We start from the raw sequence: 21206 nt of genomic DNA on the forward strand, positions 1-21206 counted from the left end.
CTTCCTGTCTCTGCCTCCCCAGTGCTGCGACTACAAGTGTGTGCCACCATGTCCAGCTTTTATGTGGGGTGCCCAGGATTGAACTCAGATCCTCACGTTTGGGCAACAGAGCACTTTACCCACTCAGCCATCTCCCCAGCCCCTGCTTGCGTTTTTTGAAACAGGATCTCACTCTGTAGCCCAAGCTGGCCTCAAATTCCCCATCCTCCTGCCTCTGCTTCCCAAGGACTGGGATGATGGATGTGTAGCACCACGCCCAGTTTAGAGCCCCATTTTGCAGAAAAGAAATTGAGTCCTAGCCAGGGTTACACAGCCTGTGGCTGAGCGAGCCTGAATTCTTTGCTTTCAACTTAAACCCAGGCAGAGGCAGCGGCTACAATGGTCCCTGTGGTAATTAGGGCTGCACAGTCCTGCCCTCATCACACACACACACACACACACACATACACACACACACACACACACACACAGAGCATGCTGCCTGCTCAACACACACCACCTCCCTCCTTCCTTCAATCTCTCCCTGCTCAGCACAGACCCCAGAGATTCTCAGGTGCAAACAAGGCCCTGCCCCCTGGTGAACTTGGAGCAGCAATTAGCTTCTCACACCACACCCACAGCCCCACAAATTCCAACAGAGTAAACAGTTAAATGTGCAATATTAAGCCATAAAGGCTGGGTGGAAACACAATCCAATCCTTATGAGGTCTCAGGAGAGAAGCCAGCTTTCCAAGCTCAGGAGGAGTGGAATAAATGGTAGAAGAAGAGAAAAGCAAATTTGGCCAAATGAAAACCAGGAAGAGGTACATAAAAAATAACAAAAAATTAAAACCTCTGTGGCACCAAGAGGAAATGTCCGTGGTACAGTTGGCAGAGGTGGGACAATACCCACTCATACCGGCATTGAAGCCCCAACAATGTACAGACACACGGGTAAATATCAGACTCAAAGAGAAACACAGAGATGCCTACAAGGACGAGTTCCACCTCATGACTCAGGGAAAGGCATCTTGTAAGGATTCTCTCTCTCTCTCTCTCTCTCTCTCTCTCTCTCTGTGTGTGTGTGTGTGTGTGTGTCAGTGTGTGTGTGTGTCAGTGTGTGTGTGTGTCAGTGTGTGTGTGTGTGTCAGTGTGTGTGTGTGTGTGCAGTACCCCAGGAGGCCAGAAGAGGGCATCATATCCTCTGGGCTGAACTCATAGACAGTAGTGTGAGCTGCTCCACGTGGGTTCTGGGGTCTGACCTTGGGTTCTTCTCAAGAGCAGCAAGTGCTCTTAGCTGCTGAGCCAGCTCTCCAGTGCCAGAAATGCATATTTTTATTAAATAAGATGACATTCCACTTGTGCTCATCAAGTAAGGGTTGATCTAAATAACAAATAAAAAAAAAAAAAAAAACCCTAAGTTAAGGCTAAAACCCAGAGCCCAGCAAAGCTCATTAGACTGTGATAGGATGGACCAAGCTCTTTTGCAAAATCATTTCTGAGTACCAATTAAAAGCTCCTTAAACTATGCCTGGCTTCGGTTGGGAGACTGGGGTGGAAGGATCTCGAGTTCCAGCCAGCGAAGCCGGATAATGAGGTCCTGGCTCCAAGGAGCAAAGGAAACTCTGCCTGGCCCATGGCAGAGGGCACACCTCATGGACAGCATGATGCACCTCTTTTCTTCTTTTCTTTTTTTTCTCTTTTTTTTAGGAGCTGGGGACCGAACCCAGGGCCTTGCGCTTGCTAGGCAAGTGCTCTACCATTGAGCTAAATCCCCAACCCCCATGATGCGCCTCTTAACTCAGAAACAAACCCATTTGACACCGTCCTAGTGACTTCAGCCACTGCAACAAGACAAGAAAAAGAAATGGAAATTCTCAGATTCAGAAAAAAAATTAAAACCTAGTCATTCTCTAAGGATGTGGCTATATATGTTAAAGCCAAAATTATGTATGAATTATATTAATAGGTAGTCGAGAGGATAGATGTAAACGCCATATTCTACTGTATTTGGATGTCTATGTGTTTACAGCAAAAAGTGGACCCCAGGTCGTGCAGCTCACAATCATCTGCAACTCCAATCACAAAACTGACCCCTTCTGCTGGACTCTGGGAACACCTACACGTTCTCACATGCATGTGCTCGTGCACACAGACACATATAAACACAGACACATAGACACCCGCACATACACACCACACAGACACAGAAACATATACCCTACACACAAACATATAGATACACAGTTGTGCACGCACACACACGCGCGCACACACACACACACACACACACACACACAAAGAATATGTATTTTTTTAATTGATCTCTTCCAGATAGATCTACAGGTTCAATGAGATTCTCTTTGTAGATCTTGACAAGCTTTGAAGATGTGCACGCGCGAGAATCGCTCAAAACTGGGAGAACAGGTTCAGTGGGATCTGTATGGATATCCAGTTGTAGAGCTTGGGCAACTGGCACCGCATAGAATCAACACGAGTTCAGGCTACTGTCCCCACGCACCCACAGAGCAGACGAAGCACGTAGAGATGCACCTGTCATCTACCTTTGGATGACGTAGAACAAACCAACAGAAAAAGGCAGCGGGCCCTCCACCAACCAGGCATCTAAATGCAAAACACTGTTTTGAACTTTGAACTTGAGTCCCCTTGCTCCATCACACGTCTAACCCATCCAGGCTGAGCCTAGACTTACATGGTCCATTGTACTGGTGAATGCCGTGTGCTCTTTGAGTTCACTGGCAAGCAAGCTCTGAGACGGGTCCATCCACACCATTTCAAATTGACCCATGTTTGTCTCCCAGTGTTCTCCACAGTCTGCATGAGGGTGGGATGGCCCCCTAGCTCTGTGACTGGCAGGGAAGAGAATGGCAAGACGGCCTGAGAGAAAGAACAGCATGTCCTTGAAAACAGCCGGATGGTGGACTATTTCCAGAGGTCACTGTTTACCTTGTGAGGTGGGGAAGAGAAACCAGAAGCTCAACCATGGAAGGGAAGCTCAGTTATGGTTCCAGCTGGCTGCCTCAACTTCTCCAGCTGTGTTTCTACCTCCCTTGGTTTGACTCTCTCTCTCTCTCTCTCTCTCTCTCTCTCTCTCTCTCTCTCTCTGCGTGTGTGTGTGTGCCCACATGTTTGTCTGTTTCTCTGTCCCTCTGTGTGTCTGTCTGTGTGTTTTTCTGTATGTCTCTTTGTCTCTGTTTCTCTGCTTCTCTGTCTCTGTGTCTCTGTCACTGTGTCTGTCTCTGTGTCTCTCTGTCTCTGTGTGTCTATTTTGTTTCTGTCTGTGTGTCTCTCTGTCTGTCTCTCTGTGTCTGTCTGCATCTCTGTCACTGTGTCTGTCTCTGTGTATCTGTCTCTGTGTTTATCTTTGTGTCTGTCTTTCTGTCTCTGTGTCTCTCTGTCTCTGTGTCTCTGTGTGTCTATTTCGTGTCTCTCTGTCTGTCTATGTTTCTGTCTGTCTGTCTCTCTGTCACTGTGTCTGTCTCTGTGTCTCTCTTTCTGTCTCTGTGTGTCTATGTGTCTATTTTGTGTCTCTCTGCCTGTGTGTCTCTGTCTGTCTCTCTGTGCCTCTCTGTTTTGGTGTCTGTCTCTCTGTTTCTCTGTCTCTCACCTCTTTATCTCTGTCTCTCTATCTCTCTGTCTCTCTTTCTCTCCATCCACTCATTATCTACTGTTTACTTTGCATTCTTCTACTTTGTCCATTAATAAAGTCAGTCATTCAAAACTGAAGGTAAGTCCTAGGTAGATGAGTCTCTGAACCATAAAATGCATGGAAAGAAAACTGTGCACCATATGATACGGTGATCTATTTTATATATTAAGTTAACATGTTTGAAAATACACTAATAATGTGGTGACAGAGGAGAATTCCTTTCCACCCACACAATTATAAACTAATAAATATCATTGCTCAAAAATGAGGAATTTCTGCTCTTAAAAATATACCACATGCTGAGTCTAGAGAACAGACCTGTAAGCCTAGATTTGAGAGACAGATGCAGGAGAGTCAGAGCTTCAGGGACTGCTTGGGCTACAGAGTGAACACAGGGGTAACCTGGGCCAATAGTGAAATCCTGTCTCAAAATAAAAAGTGAAAATTTGTGTCTCAATGGTAGAGCCCCTGACTAGAATCTCCCAGTGAGGGGCCGGGGTGTGGCTCAGTGGTAGAGCCCCTGCCTAGAATCCCCTAGTGAGGGGCTGGGGGCGTGGCTCAGTGGTAGAGCCCCTGCCTAGAATCCCCCAGTGAGGGGCTGGGGGCGTGGCTCAGTGGGAGAGCCCCTGCCTAGAATCCCCCAGTGAGGGGCTGGGGGCGTGGCTCAGTGGGAGAGCCCCTGCCTAGAATCCCCCAGTGAGGGGCTGGGGGCGTGGCTCAGTGGGAGAGCCCCTGCCTAGAATCCCCCAGTGAGGGGCTGGGGTGTGGCTCAGTGGTAGAGCCCCTGCCTAGAATCCCCCAGTGAGGGGCTGGGGGCGTGGCTCAGTGGTAGAGCCCCTGCCTAGAATCCCCCAGTGAGGGGCTGGGGGCGTGGCTCAGTGGTAGAGCCCCTGCCTAGAATCCCCCAGGGAGGGGCTGGGGTGTCACTCAATTACCAGTGCATAAATAACTAAGTTAATAAGTCCTGTGCTAACCGTGGTGGCACAGGCTTGTGTTCTCAGAATGGAGAAACTGAGACAGAAGGATCATGCTTTTCATGGCCAGCTTAGGCTATCAAATCCTCCTAAATGAAAAGTCAAAATGAACAAAACACAGTCCACACGGTATGTTAGGAAGTCATTGTCACTGTTCTCTCTGTCATCTGAGGTGAATATTCTTTCAGAATCCAGAAAGAAATCTAGCAAACTGATCAAGAGAGCTCAGCTAGAAAATGGACAGATATCTGTAAAAGACATTCATTTCACAGACAAGAAAATACAGGTGGTCATAAGCCCAGCCCCTGGTCATCAGTTCCAGGGTTACATCAGGGAGAGCAGGATGGATATTTGGTCAATCACCATGACACGCCCACCAGCTGGGCAAGCTTCTAGCTGCTTGTCTGACAGTGGGAGGACGGTGTGGGGAGCACTTGGAGCACTTACAGGTTTCTGAGGTCCACTGCCTGGGGGACCACTCTGGCATGACGTTGCATTTATGTCTCTCTTGCATGTAATGTAACTCTTGCCCTGCAAGCCTTTGACAAACTTTAAATGGCGAGTTTGACATGAACTGCGCGGACACGGGACACTTGAATGGCGACAAATCTTGTCTTTAGAGTCAAATGGATTGCAAGAGTCTTGAATGTAATATATCTCCTGCCCGTGTAAGCCTTTGACAAACCTTTAATGTGTGATGTGTATCTTAACAAAAGGAATCCTTACCGTCAAACTGCACAGCCCCCACCGGCTGTGACGATGGACTCTTCTTCTGCAGTGAAGGCTAAGGGATACTAATCATGGATCTTCACAGGGAATCCTGACTCAAAATTTAAATTCAGGGGGAAAAAAATGACATGCTGTGATTTCCAGCATGTATGGAACTCAGACTTACCCAACCTGCTTGGTGAGTTCAAGGCCCGTAAGAGACTCTATCTCAAGACACAGGTGGACAGGGTAAGGGGCACACTTGAAGTCAACCTCTGGCTTCCACACATGTTCACACACATACCCACAAATGTCCACAGGAATGTGCATACACCCAAACCAAACAAAATATACTAATATCCAGTTTTGGGGTTTTTTTTGCCCCCCCCCCCGAGCTGGGGACCGAACCCAGGGCCTTGCGCTTCCTAGGCAAGCGCTCTACCACTGAGCTAAATCCCCAACCCCCTCTTTTTTCTGTTTTGAGACAGGGTCTTACTACATAGCCCTGGCTGTCCTGGAACTTGCGACATAGACCAGGATGTCTCAGGTTCACAGAGCTCCACCTGTCTGTGCACCCCTAGTGCTGGGATTAAAGATTTGCATTATGATGGACTTATACTGATAAAACTTTAAAGGCTAGGCTAAAGAAAATCGTCATTCTAATTTGTAATATTTTATCCTTTTAAGACGAGGTCTCACTCTGGAGCCCAGGCTGGCTTGGCACTCGTTGATCCTCCCGCCTCAGCCATCCAAGTGTTGGGATTTCAATGCCAGAGCTGTGCTTTTCGGTGTTCTGTGGCCCGAGAAGACACAAATGCTCTGTGTGTTGTTGGAAGCTTGCAGCGTGGTAGTAATGCCGGGGACCCCTCACCCCACCTCCTCACTTTCTCACAGCTCCAGTGGCAGGTCCTCACCCGCCAGGAAGCCAATGGTGCTAATTTGCTCCTGGAAGCTTGAGGCAGTCTCCCTCTGAGGGCGCTACCGCAGGAAGGAAGAGAAAAAAAAAATCGCTGCAGAAGGGAGGCGTGAGGATTGAGAAGGCATTAACCTGACGAATTGTATGCGCGCGAGCTGTACATTTGAGAAGTGCTTATTAGAGAGACACGAAAATGAGGCTGGAATTTTGCTTGTTTGTCTGAGACGAAGCTAAGTTTCCCTCGGTCTTTAATGGGCTAAAAAGAAAAAAAAAAACTGGGTGAGATGTTCAAATGTAGGCGTAAAATAAAAGACACATCTAGACACGGGCGAATTATCAGGAGACAGTGGCAGTTCCATCCACCCTGCCTGAATGTGTTCACCAGGAACAAGAGGGTCTTCAAATGCTCTCTGTCCCCACCAGCTAACTTGAGCCTTTCCCTCCACACACCTCTCCCAAGAAGGCACGATGTCAGCCCTGTGTCTACACCAGGATCTTGTCTTTAGAGTCAAATGACAGGAGAGGAATCTCAGGAAGAGTCACGTTCACAGGGTCAACACCTGCCACCTGCCGCCAAGCCCCTCATAGCAGGCTGCGTTCCTACAGGATGGTGGCTTCTGGGAAGAAAGGCCTTGAGTTCTGCTCTGTGTCCCTGCTCCTACCCAGTGAATACCTTTTCAAGTGGCTGCAGGATGCTGAGAGATGCCCACACGTGTTCACAGCAGAGGATACTGATGACTGTACCAAGGAGGTTCCAGGAAGGATGATGTCATTTCTGTGCCAAAACCAACACAGGCAATGCATGGCACACAGTAGGCTCTTAGTAATTACATATCCAGGAATACCTGGGCTCTCTTTTGCAACCCTGGGGTAGGGTAACAGGGTGGGGTATTGGGTAGACCAAATGAGATGTGCTGACAGGACTGGGGAAATGTTCAGTCGCTATACAAACATGAGGACCCAGATTCAATCCTCAGAAGCCACAGAGAATCCAGGGGTGGTGACTTCTGCTGGCAATCCCAGTGCTAGGGGGTGTGGAGCCAGGAGGTTCATGAGTTTGGGGCTAGCCCGGACTACAAAGTGAGACCAAGTGTCAAAGAAACAAAACAGTATAGCATTTTCCAAATAGATGCTTGGGAATGTGAGTTGGGTCAGACAGAACCAGTTGGGTTTTAAAAGGAGGGGGCAGGGGCAGGGGCAGGGGCAGGGGCAGGGGCAGGGGCAGGGGCAGGGGCAGGGCAGGGGCAGGGGCAGGGGCAGGGGCAGGGGCAGGGGCAGGGGCAGGGGCAGGGGCAGGGGCAGGGGCAGGGGCAGGGGCAGGGGCAGGGGCAGGGGCAGGGGCAGGGGCAGGGGCAGGGGCAGGGGCAGTGTCTGCCTGTTTGCTTTATGCACAATTTAGTCAGGAATCCATGTTTTGTCTTGTGCTTCCAAACATACCCTCCTGGGAATCTGATCATGAAGGGTGCAGCCCAGGGAGAGGTTGGCCCCTCTTCTGGCTTGGAGACGACAGCCATGGAAGCAAGATTGAGGCACTCAGTCAGCTGCGGGAACCAATGCTTCGTGAGCACTGTGGGATGCTGACTGCACCAGGCTTGCAGCCCGAAAGCCAAACCTGAGACCTCTCATGAGTCCACTGGGCTCTCAGCTTTTCCCAGGACCACATCTGGAGCTATTACACGGAGCGACAGTGGTCAAGACCTGATGAGAAGGGGCTGCAGGCCTGTGCCTTTCTATAGCTCTAGCCTGGGCTCAACTCCACCAGAGCAGAAAGCTGGTATGTCCCTGCCCAGCAGGGGGCGCCCAGTGGTCCCAGTGCTACTATCATGGATGTCTGGATGTAGAGCTTGACAGAGCAGTCAACCGAGTCAAGTTAAAAGAGAGACCAAGAGACTCCAGTGCAGGCTGAGGATGTGGCTCAGTGGCAGAGTGCTTGCCAGGCACGCATGAAGTCCATTCCGTGCCTAGCACTGCATAAACCCAGTGCGTTGGCACGTACCGCAGTTCCAGCACTTGGGAGGAAAAGGGAAGGATCAAAAGTTTAAGGTTCTCCTCAGCTGAAGCCTGGCCTACAAGGGACCCTGTCTTAAAGGTGAGAGCGCAGCCGGAGAGAAGGCTCAGCAGGTAAAAGCCCTTGCCACCAAGCCTGAGTTTGATCTCAGGACCCAGTGTGTTGGAAGGAGAGAACTGAGAACAGACTCCTGGGAGTTGACCTGTGGTCTCCACAGGGACACCACGCTATGTGCCCAGGTGCAAACATGTGCGTGCACACACACACACACTCACACGCACATAATAAAAATGAGGAAAAAACTCAGGTACAGATCCCAGGCCCCCACGGGGACAGCTGGTGGTGACCTGTACAGTCATAGGCCCTTGAAGGCTGTCACTCCAACTTTGGCAAGAGCAGCTAGTTACTCAGGCCAGGTGACCGTGACATCTATGCCTCTGAGGCTCACGCCCACCTCCTCACTCCCAAAAGGACTTGGCACCTGGACAGGAGGATGTCCCTAACTCCTTCCACCTCTGAGGGGTGTGGGGGAACATCCAGGACTTATTCCCCATGCCTGCTTGGTAACAAGTGGTCAGAGCATGAGAGAAGGCAGGAATCCCCTCCTCGGCCTCACCCCACACCTCCCTCCAGCTGTCCTCCTCCAGCCTTTGTGACGTCACTGCTGTTGCCATGGGAACCCTGCCAGCCCGAGCTGGATGACTTCACATGCGGGTGGGGAGGGCCTGAGCCATAGGTCTCAAGACAGAGCTCTCCCACAATCAGCCAAATGGCAAAAGACGCATTGAACCACTGGGTAGCTGGGATTTAAGGCAAGGGCTCCACCCACTCCACCCATTCTTGGAACAGGAGCGGGGGGAGGGAGGGCATGCCCCTTCCTCTCTCTCCACGGAAGTGAGAGAGGGAGAGTAAGTAAGGACCCATGTCATGGGCTGCCCGAGGATCCACTGTGTCACCAGCTTCAAAACTCAGTTTACCTTCCCAGAAAATGGGGACGAGCCCCCCTAACATGCTGCTAATCTGTCGCCAAGGACCACACAATACTAAATCCTGACCAGATGGGCCTGTGACTCATCCTGTAGGAATCACAGATGGAGGGGCTTCCAGAAGATTCTCCTAAATCCAAAGCCTCTGCCCAAGAACCTCAGACGCCCTGCCCATTCTGGGGAGCCCCTCCCTTTTTGACTCCCCAGCACCAACAGAGATCTCCCGACACCTGCTCTATGTCTCACCAGGACACACTGCTGGGGTTGCCATGGGGACGAGCAGGGGGGAGCAAGCGCGGGGTGCACACAGCTGCATGTGAGCACACGGGAGTGGAAAAGCACATGTCCGGGGATATTTGACTCTCCGTGGTCATATAGGGTAGTGGCCCCACGGGGTGACCACAGATATGTACACACTGCACAGAGTCTGTTAGCACACACATGTGCACGCAAAGCTTCCCTGGCACACACGTGCAGGCTGGCACATACCACTGGGGCCCTACCAGCCTTCGTCACCCACCACAGAAGCATCTGCCCAGATGGAGGATACAGGCCTCCCTGGAGCCTCCCCGGGACACATTTCTACAGAGCCAGGCTCTCCTGGGTTCTGAAAAAAAAAAACCCTCCAGCCGTATCTAGCTCCAAACCTGGGCATCCACATCCCAGGGGCTTCTGGGACCCCACAAGGAAGAGAAAACCACACCTGCTCCAAGCCAGAACCCCCAGAAGAGAGTCTGCTTCTAGATCATTTCCTGGGTGCTCTGTAACCCCTCAAGGAGGATCCATGGTGACCTCCTGAGTTCCTCTGCATCCCGAGTGCTGGGATGACGTGCTACCATGCTGTGTTAATGCTGTGCTAGGCACTATACCAACTGAGCTATACCCATTGCCTAGACAACAAAACTGAGGTTCAGGGTAAAACTGAAGCTCATGGTGCAGACAAAGGGGCCACACAGGCCCTCACAAGCATCTTTCCTCTTCCCTACAGAGCCAAAGGAAGCCGCCTGAAGCGTCTCAGACCCCCTCCTAGGCTTCTACTTCCTTGAGCTTGGCACTCAGGAAACCAGCCTTTCTAGCTTCTAATTAAGGAAACAAGCCCAGAGAAGGAAAGTAACTGGTCCAAGGTCACAGAGCCCTGAGAAAATCTTACAGGAGCTGGTGGGGATTGAGAAGCAGGCATTGGGGGAGGGCTCTAGAGCCTCCCCACCCAGCTTCCAGCCAGAAGCAGCAGCCGAGGGGGTGGGCAGGCAGGCAGGCAGGTCACCCGCCCAGCTCTTCCTGCTTCTGCCTTTGCATCCGATACATTCAATGAAGACCAGAAGCCTCCTAATGCAATTTAGAGCCCGGTGGCCACAGCCACCTCTAATGATTAGGTCTGATTTTTCTTGGCTGTCTCTTTGAGCCTCCATGCAAATGAGCCTCCTCCTCCCAGCACAGTCCCTCCTCCTGGCCCTAGGATGGACAATGAATGAACATCCAAGACTGAGGGAAACCTCAAACCTCCCGGCAGCCCAGCCTGGGCTTGCAGCCCTCACCATGCTGAGAGCCTGGAAATCTAGCAGGAGTGCTGGCTGATGCTATTCAAATCCTGGGGTCCCCTGCATCAAGGGGCAGGAACAGGCCTAAAACACAATACCCTTGAGAAGCTGCAGAGTCCCTTAGGGGCAAGCTCAAAACTAGTTTCCATTTCTGAGGGTAGGGAGGCGATGGGGGCTCAGCTGGTAGAGTGCTTGCCCAGCAAGCATGAAGCCCTGGGTTCCATTCCTAGCACCATATAAACCCAGTATAATAATAACGCCGGTCATCTAGCACTCAGAAGGCAAAGGAAGGGACGTAAGGAGTTCAAGACTATCCCGAGGTATTTAGGGAGTTTGGGGTAGCCTGGGCTAACGTGACTTTAAAAAAAAAAAAAAAGCACAGGCATTAGTGGACATGGGGAAACCAAGGCTCAGAATCAAGAACTGACTTGTCAGAGGTCAAGACTTAGGAGTGTCTCACCTGGGTCAGTGAGGTCACTCACACACACAGCAACCCAGAAATTCCATCAGCCACCCTGCCCTACTCTGCACGACACAACAGCCCTGCCAGGGGCCTGGCGGACCAGACACCACTGGTGGAGAATGCAGAATCGGCCTTTAAATACCTCAGCGATTTCATGCCCTGCCGTCTCCCATTCCCGAGCTGCCCGAGGCACCGGGCCGAGAGGCTGGGACCTAATGAGCTGTGAAGGTCTATTTTTCAAAGTTAAACATCTCCCAGGCTCCCTGGCCCAGCCTTTAGACACAGCCTAGCAACACCCCTGTGCCGAGTCAAGACAGGCTCTTCAGGAGGCCATCCTCTGAGATTCCCACCATGCCTGCATCCACCCACAGATGCTGCCAGAACCACTATACCAGTGTTGACTTGTGGAACACAGAGACAGGAAACGGACAAGGCTGGAGACTCGGAGGCAAACTCCGGAAGCAATGACTCCCAGCCCAACAGTCTTGAGTGGCGTCCATTCTAGCCTCATGCTATATAAACACACATGAGGGGGTCCCCTAAAGTGAGGAACCACAAGACTCCAACTCTGATCTGTCATGGTCTATCCTGCATCAGGGACACAATAGGTGCTCAGGAAATGGCTGTGGCCGGGAGAAAGGCAGCCATGGCTTCAGGCCAGTTAGTGGTCACAACACATGGAGATGCTAGACCTGGCCTGAGGGCACGAACAGGGCTCTCGCCTTCAGGAATCAGTCAGTCCAGGCCCAGTTAGGTCCCACATCTCAGGAGGATATGTGGGAAGGAATTTGGGACTAGGTTCAGGACTCACCACAGTGACTACCTGACCCTACAAGCTTGGTTAAGCCATTTCTCTGGGCTTCAGGGTCTCCATGTGCTATTTGGTGACATTAGTTACTGGCTTGTTTGAAGGAATTCTACTTTTAAACTTCTAACCATGGTGACACTACTTTTCAGACCCTAAAGGGATGTCAACATGTACCAGCCAATGAGCCATCACCATACTATAGTGCTCCCACCATCCAGCCATCCTTTAGCATGGGTGTTCACATGATCTGTTTGCCCTCAGCCATCTGTTCACCCTCTCTCCTGCCTATGCATCCATCCATCCATCCATCCATCCATCCATCCATCCATCCATCCATTAAACCATCTGTTCCCCCACACACTCCTTCACCCATTCAACCATCTATCCACCTACCTATCTATTCATTCAACTATCTACCCACCCACTCCTCCACTCATTCAATATCCACCCATCCACTCACCCATCTATTCATTCAACTATCTATCCACCAACTCATCCATTCATTCAGACATCTATCTACTTACCCAATGACCCATCCACCCGTGGACCCATCCACCCATCCATCCATCTGTATATCCATTTATCCACTCATCTATCTACTCACCCTTCAATCCATCCACCCACCTAAGCACCCATCTACCCACTCATCCCTTCACTCACCCACCCACCCACCCATCCATCCATTTACCCACTCACCCATTTATTCATCTACTCTCTCACCCACACATATTCATACAAGCATAAATGTATCTGCCCATAGGTAGCTGGAACACTACATGGGATACATTACAATCAGACTCTATCCATACAACCATCGTTCAGAGATCTCACATGCACTCCTGGACAGAAGAGCATGTGCAGCACACAGTTCCACATAGGTCACATACAAAGGCTGTAAAGTGACATGCGGTTCAAAGTCAGGGTGCTTGCCCCTGAGGAGGAGAGAAGGGCGGGGACAAGAGAGACATGGTGGAAGGTTCCCAAGAGGTGGGTCATATTTTACTTCTGAGTTTGGGTGGTTCTCACGTGATGTTCACCCTGTGATATTTCATGAGACTGTATATAGTGCTTTTTAAAAACTTTCCTTTAAAATTTGTGTGTGTGTGTGTGTGTGTGTGTGTGTGTGTGTATGTGCATGCACACACGTGCATACATCTGCCATGATATACACATGGAAGTTAGAGAGCAAGGGTCCATTCTCTCTGTCTACCGTGTGGGTCCTGGGGATTGAACTCAGGTTATCAGGATTTGCTGCAAGCACCTTTAATCTGCTGAGCCATCTTGGTGGCCCACTACCACTTTATTATTGCTTCCTGTTTATTTGCGGGGGTGGGGAGGCACCTGTGTCATGGTGGGTATGTGGAGGTTAGAGCACAAAGTGCAGAAGTTGGTTCTCTTCTTTCCTTTTAGATCAACCTCAGCTTGCGAGGCCTAGCAGAAAATGCCTTTACCTGCTGACCCAAAAGTGTAGTACAGACTGCAAAATCTTGTCCTCAAAACCAAGTTTGGCCGTGTGTTAGAGGACACATCTATAATCTCGGTGTTCAGGGGGCTGAGACAGGAGGATCCCAAGCTGCACAGAGAGCTCAGTAGACAAAGCGATTTGCTGTGGGCAGATGGATGGGTGGTTGGATGAGTGGAGAGATGGTTGAGTGGGTTCAGATCTCCAGCTCCCCACGTGCAGCACGGTGGCACATGTCTCCACCCCAACATAGAAAGGGTGGAGGCAGAAGAATCCTGGAGGTTCACTGGCCATCTAGTCCAGCTACATCGGTGAGCACTTGGTGCGGTGTGAGGACCTACCTTCAAGAGTAAGGTGGAGAGCGATTAAGGGTGTGATTGAGGAAGACACCCAACATTGACCTCAGGTTTCCACACCTGCATGGGCACACACACACACACACACACACACACACACACACACACACTCACCAGCTATAAAACTGGTCAGAACTCTCAGCCATGATCATTTCAGCATCCTGGAAATAAAGAGATTGATATGGGGAAAAGTACTGAGTATGGATAACACACGGATCTATGCAGCTCTTCCCTAGAACCAGCTCTGTCTCCCCACATGGCCGATGCAGTGTTTAAACAGGCCATGAGGGCTTACGAGCTTCCCTGACAAGCCACGGGCTGATTTGATTTGGAACAAAAGGCACAAACTCCACTGGACGGGAAAGTGTGCAAGCCTCAGGGTTGATGGAGGGAGAGCCAACATGGCCGCTAAGCTGGAACTGAGATCTTGACAGGGGTAGTGACAAGCTAGAGACTATGCATGAATGGTGTCAGTCACACAGAGATGCAATCTCTCTCCACACGGCTGGTCGATGGGCACCTATGTGGGGAAGCAGAGGTCCATGTAGTTTGATTCCTTAGCCCACTGAAAGTGTGCAGGTGACACACGTGTCTGGCAGGAAGCAACAGTCAAGGGAGACACAGAAGCTAAATGATCTTCCACGTGCCCCCCAAACTCACGTATGTGTCAGTCATGGAGGTTAATAGGCCCCAAGCAGGCCACACGACCTCCAAAGGGTCCCTCACTGATCACGAAGCTGGGCAAACAGAGCGGACCGTGAACGTGAGGGGATGGAGAAGAGGAAGGGGGAGGAGAAGGGAGGAGAGGGAAGTGACAGAGGAAGAAAATGAACGGGGAGGAGGAAGGAAAGGAATGGAGAGGGAAGGAGGAGGCTGAGCAGGAAAAGAAAACATTAATGGAGCAGGAAGCAAAGAAAATGAAGGGAGAGGAAGGAGAAGGTAGAGGGGAAGGGAGGAGGGGAGAGGGAGAAGGAGGGGTGGGGAATAAGAGAAGGAAGAGAAGAGAAAAAATAAACAAGGAGGCAGAATTAGAACTGAGGAAGTAAGGGGGGGGGAAACAACAGAGCAATCGGTGGCCACACATCAGAGGGAGTCTATTCCACAGCTTTCGTCAAATTAAGTCAGTAAACAAACAGTAAAAACAGAAGCATAAAATGCCAGCACTAACAGCTCTCCGAGGAAAAACTCGGAATCTAGATCCACTCTGGGACCATTGTCCATTTTCAATACAAAATTATGCAACAGACAAAATCAGAGGGAGTGACCCCTACTGAGAAAAAGAACTGTAAATAGAAACCATCATGGAAAGCCCCCATATGTCAGGTATGAAAGAAAAACGACTCCAAGACAGTGAGTATATTAATAAGTTGATTCAAAGAAACAAGCTTAAAGAGTTGTATAAAATTTTAATAATAATAATAATAATAATAATAATAATAATAATAATAATAATAAAAAGTAAAAGTGTGCAACCTCTGAGCCAGTCATGGTAGTGTACATCATTAACCCTAGCACTTGGGAGGCAGAAGCAGGCAAATCTCTGTGAGTTCAAAGCCAGTGGGCAAACTCCGGAACAGCAAAGGCCACATAGAGAGACCTGCCCCAAAAATAACAACAAAAACTATGCAATCTCAACAAAGACACAGAATTATTTTAAGATTTTTTTTAATTATGTGTATGTATGCGAAGGTGTGGGTGCAGTGTCCACAGAGGCCAGAAGAGGGGTGTCAGAATCCTTAGAGCTGGAGTTACAGAAGTTGTGAACCACCTGATATGAGTGCTGGGTGCTGAACTCTGGTCGGCTGGAGGAGCCTCAAGAGCTCTTAATTATTGAGTCATCTCTTCAGTCTTGTAGAAATCATTTTTAAAGTGATACTTTTGAAGCTGGGCCTAGTGGCACTTGGGAGGCAGAGACAGGTGAGTTTGAGGCCAGCTGGGTCTATTTAGAGAGTTGCAGGACAGCCAGGGCTACATAGAGCAGTAGTTCTATCATAAAAGGAGGAGGAGGAAGAGGAGGAAGAGGAAGAGGAGGAGGAGGAGGAGGAGGAAGAGGAGGAAGAGAAAGAGAAAGGAAGAAGAGGTGGTGATGGTGGTGGTAATAAATATGGAGTTAAGGGGCTGGGGATTTAGCTCAGTGGTAGAGTGCTTACCTAGGAAGCGCAAGGCCCTGGGTTCGGTCCCCAGCTCCGAAAAAAAGAACCAAAAAAATAAATAAATAAATATGGAGTTAAAAATATAGTAGCTAGGGTTGGGGATTTGGCTCAGTGGTAGAGCGCTTGCCTAGCAAGTGCAAGGACCTGGGTTCGGTCCCCAGCTCCAAAAAATATATATATATATTTTTAATATAGCTAAAATGAAAGTAGCTAAAATGAAAGTTATACTGACCAAGAATAAATAAAAATAGATTGCCTAAAGTCATTTCCCTAATACAAAAGGAGGCAGTGAAGAAAACAAGAAGGGAAAAAAGACACAGGACAGAGAACAACAGTGTAAGTAAAAACTTCATGAAAGAAAAATAACTATAAATGGGCCAAAAAGCCCAAATAAAAGGCAGAGACTATCTGATTGGGTTTAAAAAATAAGAGCCAAACATAACATATACTTCGTGAAAGACATTCATTTTATATACGTTAATATACAAACGTGTGGAAATATTGAAGGGATAGAAAAAGAAATGTATGCAGATATCCAGGGCAGAGCTGAAGCTCAATGGATGAGCATGTGCCTAGGCTCCACTCCACTGTATCCCCAAAGCAAAACAAACTAATGAGTTTGAAGTGAAGAAGAGCGCAGGTTGGATGACGTCATCACTAACCTGGCTAGGTGATGTCTCCAGAGCATTCTATCCAGGGCGGAGGACATTCTTTTCAAATGCACATGAGATATAAAGAGACATTATAGTCTTATGGCGAAGGCATCAACAATCTCAACGAAGTGGACAGATGCCTCCAGACAGGCACAACTCACAAGAACAGATTTGACAAGCAACAGAAAATCTGAATAGACTCAGAACCAGACCCAAAGAGGCAGGCCCTGGCGGCTTTAGTAGTAAATTCTGTCTAGAAGCAAGTTAAACAGACAAAATAAAAGCTTCAGGAACTTTCCAGGAGAGAAGATTAACTGGACGTAGCTGTGTCAGGTGATCTCAGCACCTGAAAGACTCAAGTAGGAGGATTGTAACTTCGAGGTTAGCCTGGGCTACACATCAAGATCCTGTTCACACGAAACAAAAGCTGAGGCTATAAGTCAAGTGGTAAAATCTTTGCACAGGGTTCTACAGGGCGGGAGAGAGGTACAGAAGCCGGGACAGAGACACAGAGACACAGGGCACATATTCACGAGACTGATTTTTTTTTTCCTGAACTGGAAGTAAAAACATTCCAGTAGAACATAGATAAGCTTTCTTTGTCTGATGAACATCGACGCAAAGTCCTCAACACAATGTGAGCAAGTCAAGCCAGCCACATAAAATAATACATAACAGGGAGAAACCACAGGTCACCTTGGCAAATGCAGACAAAGCTGTTGACAGTACTATTATGGAAAAACTTGCACTTGGGTGTCAATGTTAGGAAAATTTTAAACCATGGAAAAACAAATAAAATAAAATAAAATACCACATTTGACTTCATCCTGAACGGTAAAGGCGAAACAACTTTCTCTACCATCACGAAGCATCTGTGCTGTTCAGCATGACTCTAGAGATGCCAGCCAAAACAATAAGGCACGAAAAAGAAACATGAGATGTGCAGCTTAAAAAGGAAGGTGCTAATCCCTCCTTGTTGTCAGACAGCATGATGCATCCACTAACGTTGCTAGAACTGATGAATCAATGGTCACAATTAGCAAGGCTCTAAAACGAAGGATCACCGTGTACAATTTTGGCCTGGAGGGAAATGTCTCTGTTGGTAGGGTGCTTGCCATTCTATTCGCAGAATCTACAATTTAAAAAATCTGGATGTAGGACTGAAGACATGGCTCAGTGGTTGAGAAGGGCTGCTCTTGCAGAGGGCCCAGATCCAGTTCCCAGCACCCATATTGTGGCTCACAACCATCTGTAATTCCAGTTCCAGGGGGAATCTGATGCCCTCTTCTGGACTCCATGTTCTGCATACATACAGTGCACATGTATACACACAGGCAAAATATACATAAAATAAAAATAAATCTTTAAAAATGAATAAATAAATAAATCCGGGTATAGTCATGCTTGCTTGTAATTCCAGCACTGAAGAGGCAGAAATAGGTGAACCCTGGGCTGACAGCCATCTAGTCCTGCTGACTCAGTGAGACCCAAGCCAACATGTCAGAGACCCTATCACTAAAACAAGGTAGCTAGATCTTGAGGAATGACGCTAAAGGGTCTTCCTCTGGCCTCCACGTACATGGATACACACTTAACAGCTGCACACACAAAACGTACATTTTGTGTATAACTCTTCAATTCTCCGTACTAACAGTAGACACTGCAAAAGTGAAATTAAAAAGTAGTTCCATTTTCAATAGCTTATTCTAGAAAAACAAAATATTTAAGATGAACTTCTTTAAAGACATTCAATCAGGATGGCGTCAGGGTGCACCTGTGGGAAAGGGAAGCAGAAGGATCCTGAGTTTGAGGATAACCTGGGCTATGTTGTGAGCCAGTGTCTGAAAAAAAAAACGTTCAGCTCACAATGGTTACACGCAGAAAATGACAAGTGATCGGAAACATTAAAGACCCCAAAGGAGAGAAGCAACATCTTAAGGTATGGACTCAAAGGCAGGGATCCTAAATTAACCTGTTGATTAAGCCCAAGCCACTCTGACTCTCACCAGGCACATTCACAGACACTGACGGGCTGGTCCTGACGTTGCCATGGGATGACTAGGAAGGGCCAGAATGACTTGGAAGAGAAAAAAGTTTGAGGGGCAGAGTATAATTCTTCCTCTCAAGCCTTGTTGCAGAGCCTCAGTAATTTAGAATACACCATCAGAACAGACATGAAACGACAGCAGGGCCGGCAAGATGGCTCAGTAAGTGAGGGGGCTTGCCGTTAAGCCCCAAGACCTGAGTCCGATGCTGGAATCCATGGAGGGGAGAACTAACTTCACAAAGTCATCTCTGACCTCTGCATGAAGGCCATGGGGCGCACGCACACAAGCACACTAGTAATAAATATAACATTTTTTAAAGAAAAAATAGACCATGAGGTAGAGCAGAAACACACACACACACACACACACACACACACACACACACACACACAAAACCTCCTACTTTTATGGCCTCAAGAAACTATAAAGCAGTGAAGAGTCTTTAAAACACACACATACCCAAGAAATGAACTTCAGTCCTACATCATAAGTAGACATTAACGTCAGATGGCCAATAAATCTAGGTAGAAGATCCCAAATTCTACAACTCCTGGGGGGGAAATGAAGGAAAGTCTTCGTGACCTTGGACTAGGCAAAGGAAGCAATGACACAAGATTCATGAAAGAAAAGAAAAATGAGTAAAACCGACATTGTGGTGGGAAAAACCTGTGCTTCAGAAAGAAAACAGAAAAACGATGAGAGGTAGGGCTGGGGCTCTGTGCATGGAGAGCTCGTCAAGAGTGTGTGAAGCAAGCCCTGGCTTCCTACCCCAGCCCAGAATAACCCCTGACATGGTGGTGCACGTCTGTCCTTCCAGCACTCGGGGGTGCAGGCAGGGGGATCAAAGTCATCCTGAGCTAGGTAACAAGTTTGAGGCCAACCTGGGCTCCATGAGACCCTTTCTCAAAGAGGTGGTGGTGGGGAATGAATATCAAGATACGATATTTACAAATCCATTTCTTACAAAAAGACTCATCTTGGAATATGCACAGAACTCTCTCACGGTAAATTTGAATAATTTTTGAAAGCTAATAATGAGACAGACCCATTAAAAACCGGGCAAAGATTTGAATAGACATTTTATCACAGAAGAAATGCGGGTGCCTACGAGTGTACAAAAAGACATTCAACGACACTGGTCAATCTGGAACCTGCAAATTGGACCCAGCCCCAGACAGCACTGCACTCCGGCTTAGGTAATGCTAATAAAAAAGACCAGCAGTGCCGTAAAGGGTACCAGAGCCCAGGAAGGAGCGCCGGCCCTCAAGGGTTACTGAGAAGGATGTAAGCCAGTGCAGCGGATTTGGAAGTCTGGGGACTTGGCAGTTTGTTTAGAATTTAAATGTAAACTTACCAAATGACTCAGCAGGCCATTCTGAGGGATCTACCAGAGAGAACCAGAGGGTGGCATCCACATAAATGCCATGGTGTGATTCATTACGACCCCAGACTAGAAATGATTCAAATGTCTATCCCTCGGGACGTAGGGAAAGGAAAGGTAGTCTATCAAGACAGGGGAATACTACTTAGCAATTAAAAATAAACGTGGGGTGACTCACACAGCAATATGAGCGAGCTTCCGAAACATTACACCAGGGCGGGGAGGCGGCTCAGAGCGTGACGTGTTTGCCCCAGAAGCTTGAGGACCCAACTTGGATTCCTAGAAGCCATGCTTTAGAAGAAAGAACATGGTGTGGGGGTTGTACCTCCATGTTTCTTCCATGCCTGTTTCAACCCCAAGTCGGGTGAATCAGGTGAATAGACACCTAGATTTCTTTTGTGGTTTTATTTGTGGGGTGCATGAGTGTATAGATGCTCACTTGCATGTAAGGGCCCACATACACGTGTGTTCACAGATGTGTGTGTGTGTCTGTGTGTATGAGAGAGACAAACAGACAGAGACAAAGAGACAGATAGAGAAGCTTGGCAGTGAGGAGGTAGAGACAGGAAGATTTCTGGGGTTCATTGGCGAGCCAGCCTAGCCCACTTGGTTCAATAAGAGGCCATGTCCCAAAAAACACATGGCATTCAAGGCTGCTCTCTGTATTCCACATGCATGCACACAAACACCCATGTACACACACACACACACACACACACACACACACACACACGTTGTACTAAGAAAGAAGCTGAGTATGATAACACTTGTCTGTCACCCCAGAGGCAGGAGGATGACTGGGAGTTTGAGGCCAGCCTGGGCTACATCCTGAGACCCTGTCTTGGAACTAAATAAATGCCAAGGTAGAATAAAGCTGGTCCTGGTTGTGTGAGGCTGTCCATGTCTAAGCCTGCAGAATGGTATACTCACAGTAGGACTGGTAACGCACAGTGGGTTTGCACGGGCAGGACTCAGTGGTTATTTGTGGAATATAAAACTCAAACCACTGCTCAAGAGGAAAGTGGAGCCGGCACCACGCCTGACAGCCCTGTCCTTAAATCCACAGGGTTGGGGTTTGCCCTCCCCGAGGCCAGGACTTGCCA

The 21206-nt window shown here is 48.6% G+C and overlaps 1 protein-coding gene and 1 long non-coding RNA gene across 9 annotated transcripts in view; both read right to left on the bottom strand.

The window, feature by feature from the left end:
• The window catches only part of Elfn1 (extracellular leucine-rich repeat and fibronectin type III domain containing 1), a 64820-nt gene that overhangs the window by 31230 nt on the left and 12384 nt on the right, over positions 1-21206 (bottom strand).
• On the bottom strand, positions 2283-8899 carry LOC134481158 (uncharacterized). 6 transcript variants are annotated; one of them, XR_015634236.1, is made up of 6 exons: positions 8737-8898; positions 7685-7788; positions 6921-7022; positions 5350-5443; positions 2693-2877; positions 2283-2604 (listed from the first exon to the last, which is right to left on the bottom strand). It is a non-coding gene; the product is annotated as an uncharacterized LOC134481158 (long non-coding RNA). The 6 variants fall into 6 exon arrangements; XR_015634235.1 differs by lacking the exon at positions 5350-5443 and having other exon boundaries at positions 8737-8852; XR_015634237.1 differs by lacking the exons at positions 2283-2604; positions 2693-2877; positions 5350-5443 and adding an exon at positions 6432-6503 and having other exon boundaries at positions 8737-8899.

The sequence above is a fragment of the Rattus norvegicus genome, chromosome 12 (assembly GCF_021556685.1).
Source record: "Rattus norvegicus strain SHRSP/BbbUtx chromosome 12, alternate assembly SHRSP_T2T, whole genome shotgun sequence".
NCBI classification, from domain to species: Eukaryota; Metazoa; Chordata; class Mammalia; order Rodentia; family Muridae; genus Rattus; species Rattus norvegicus.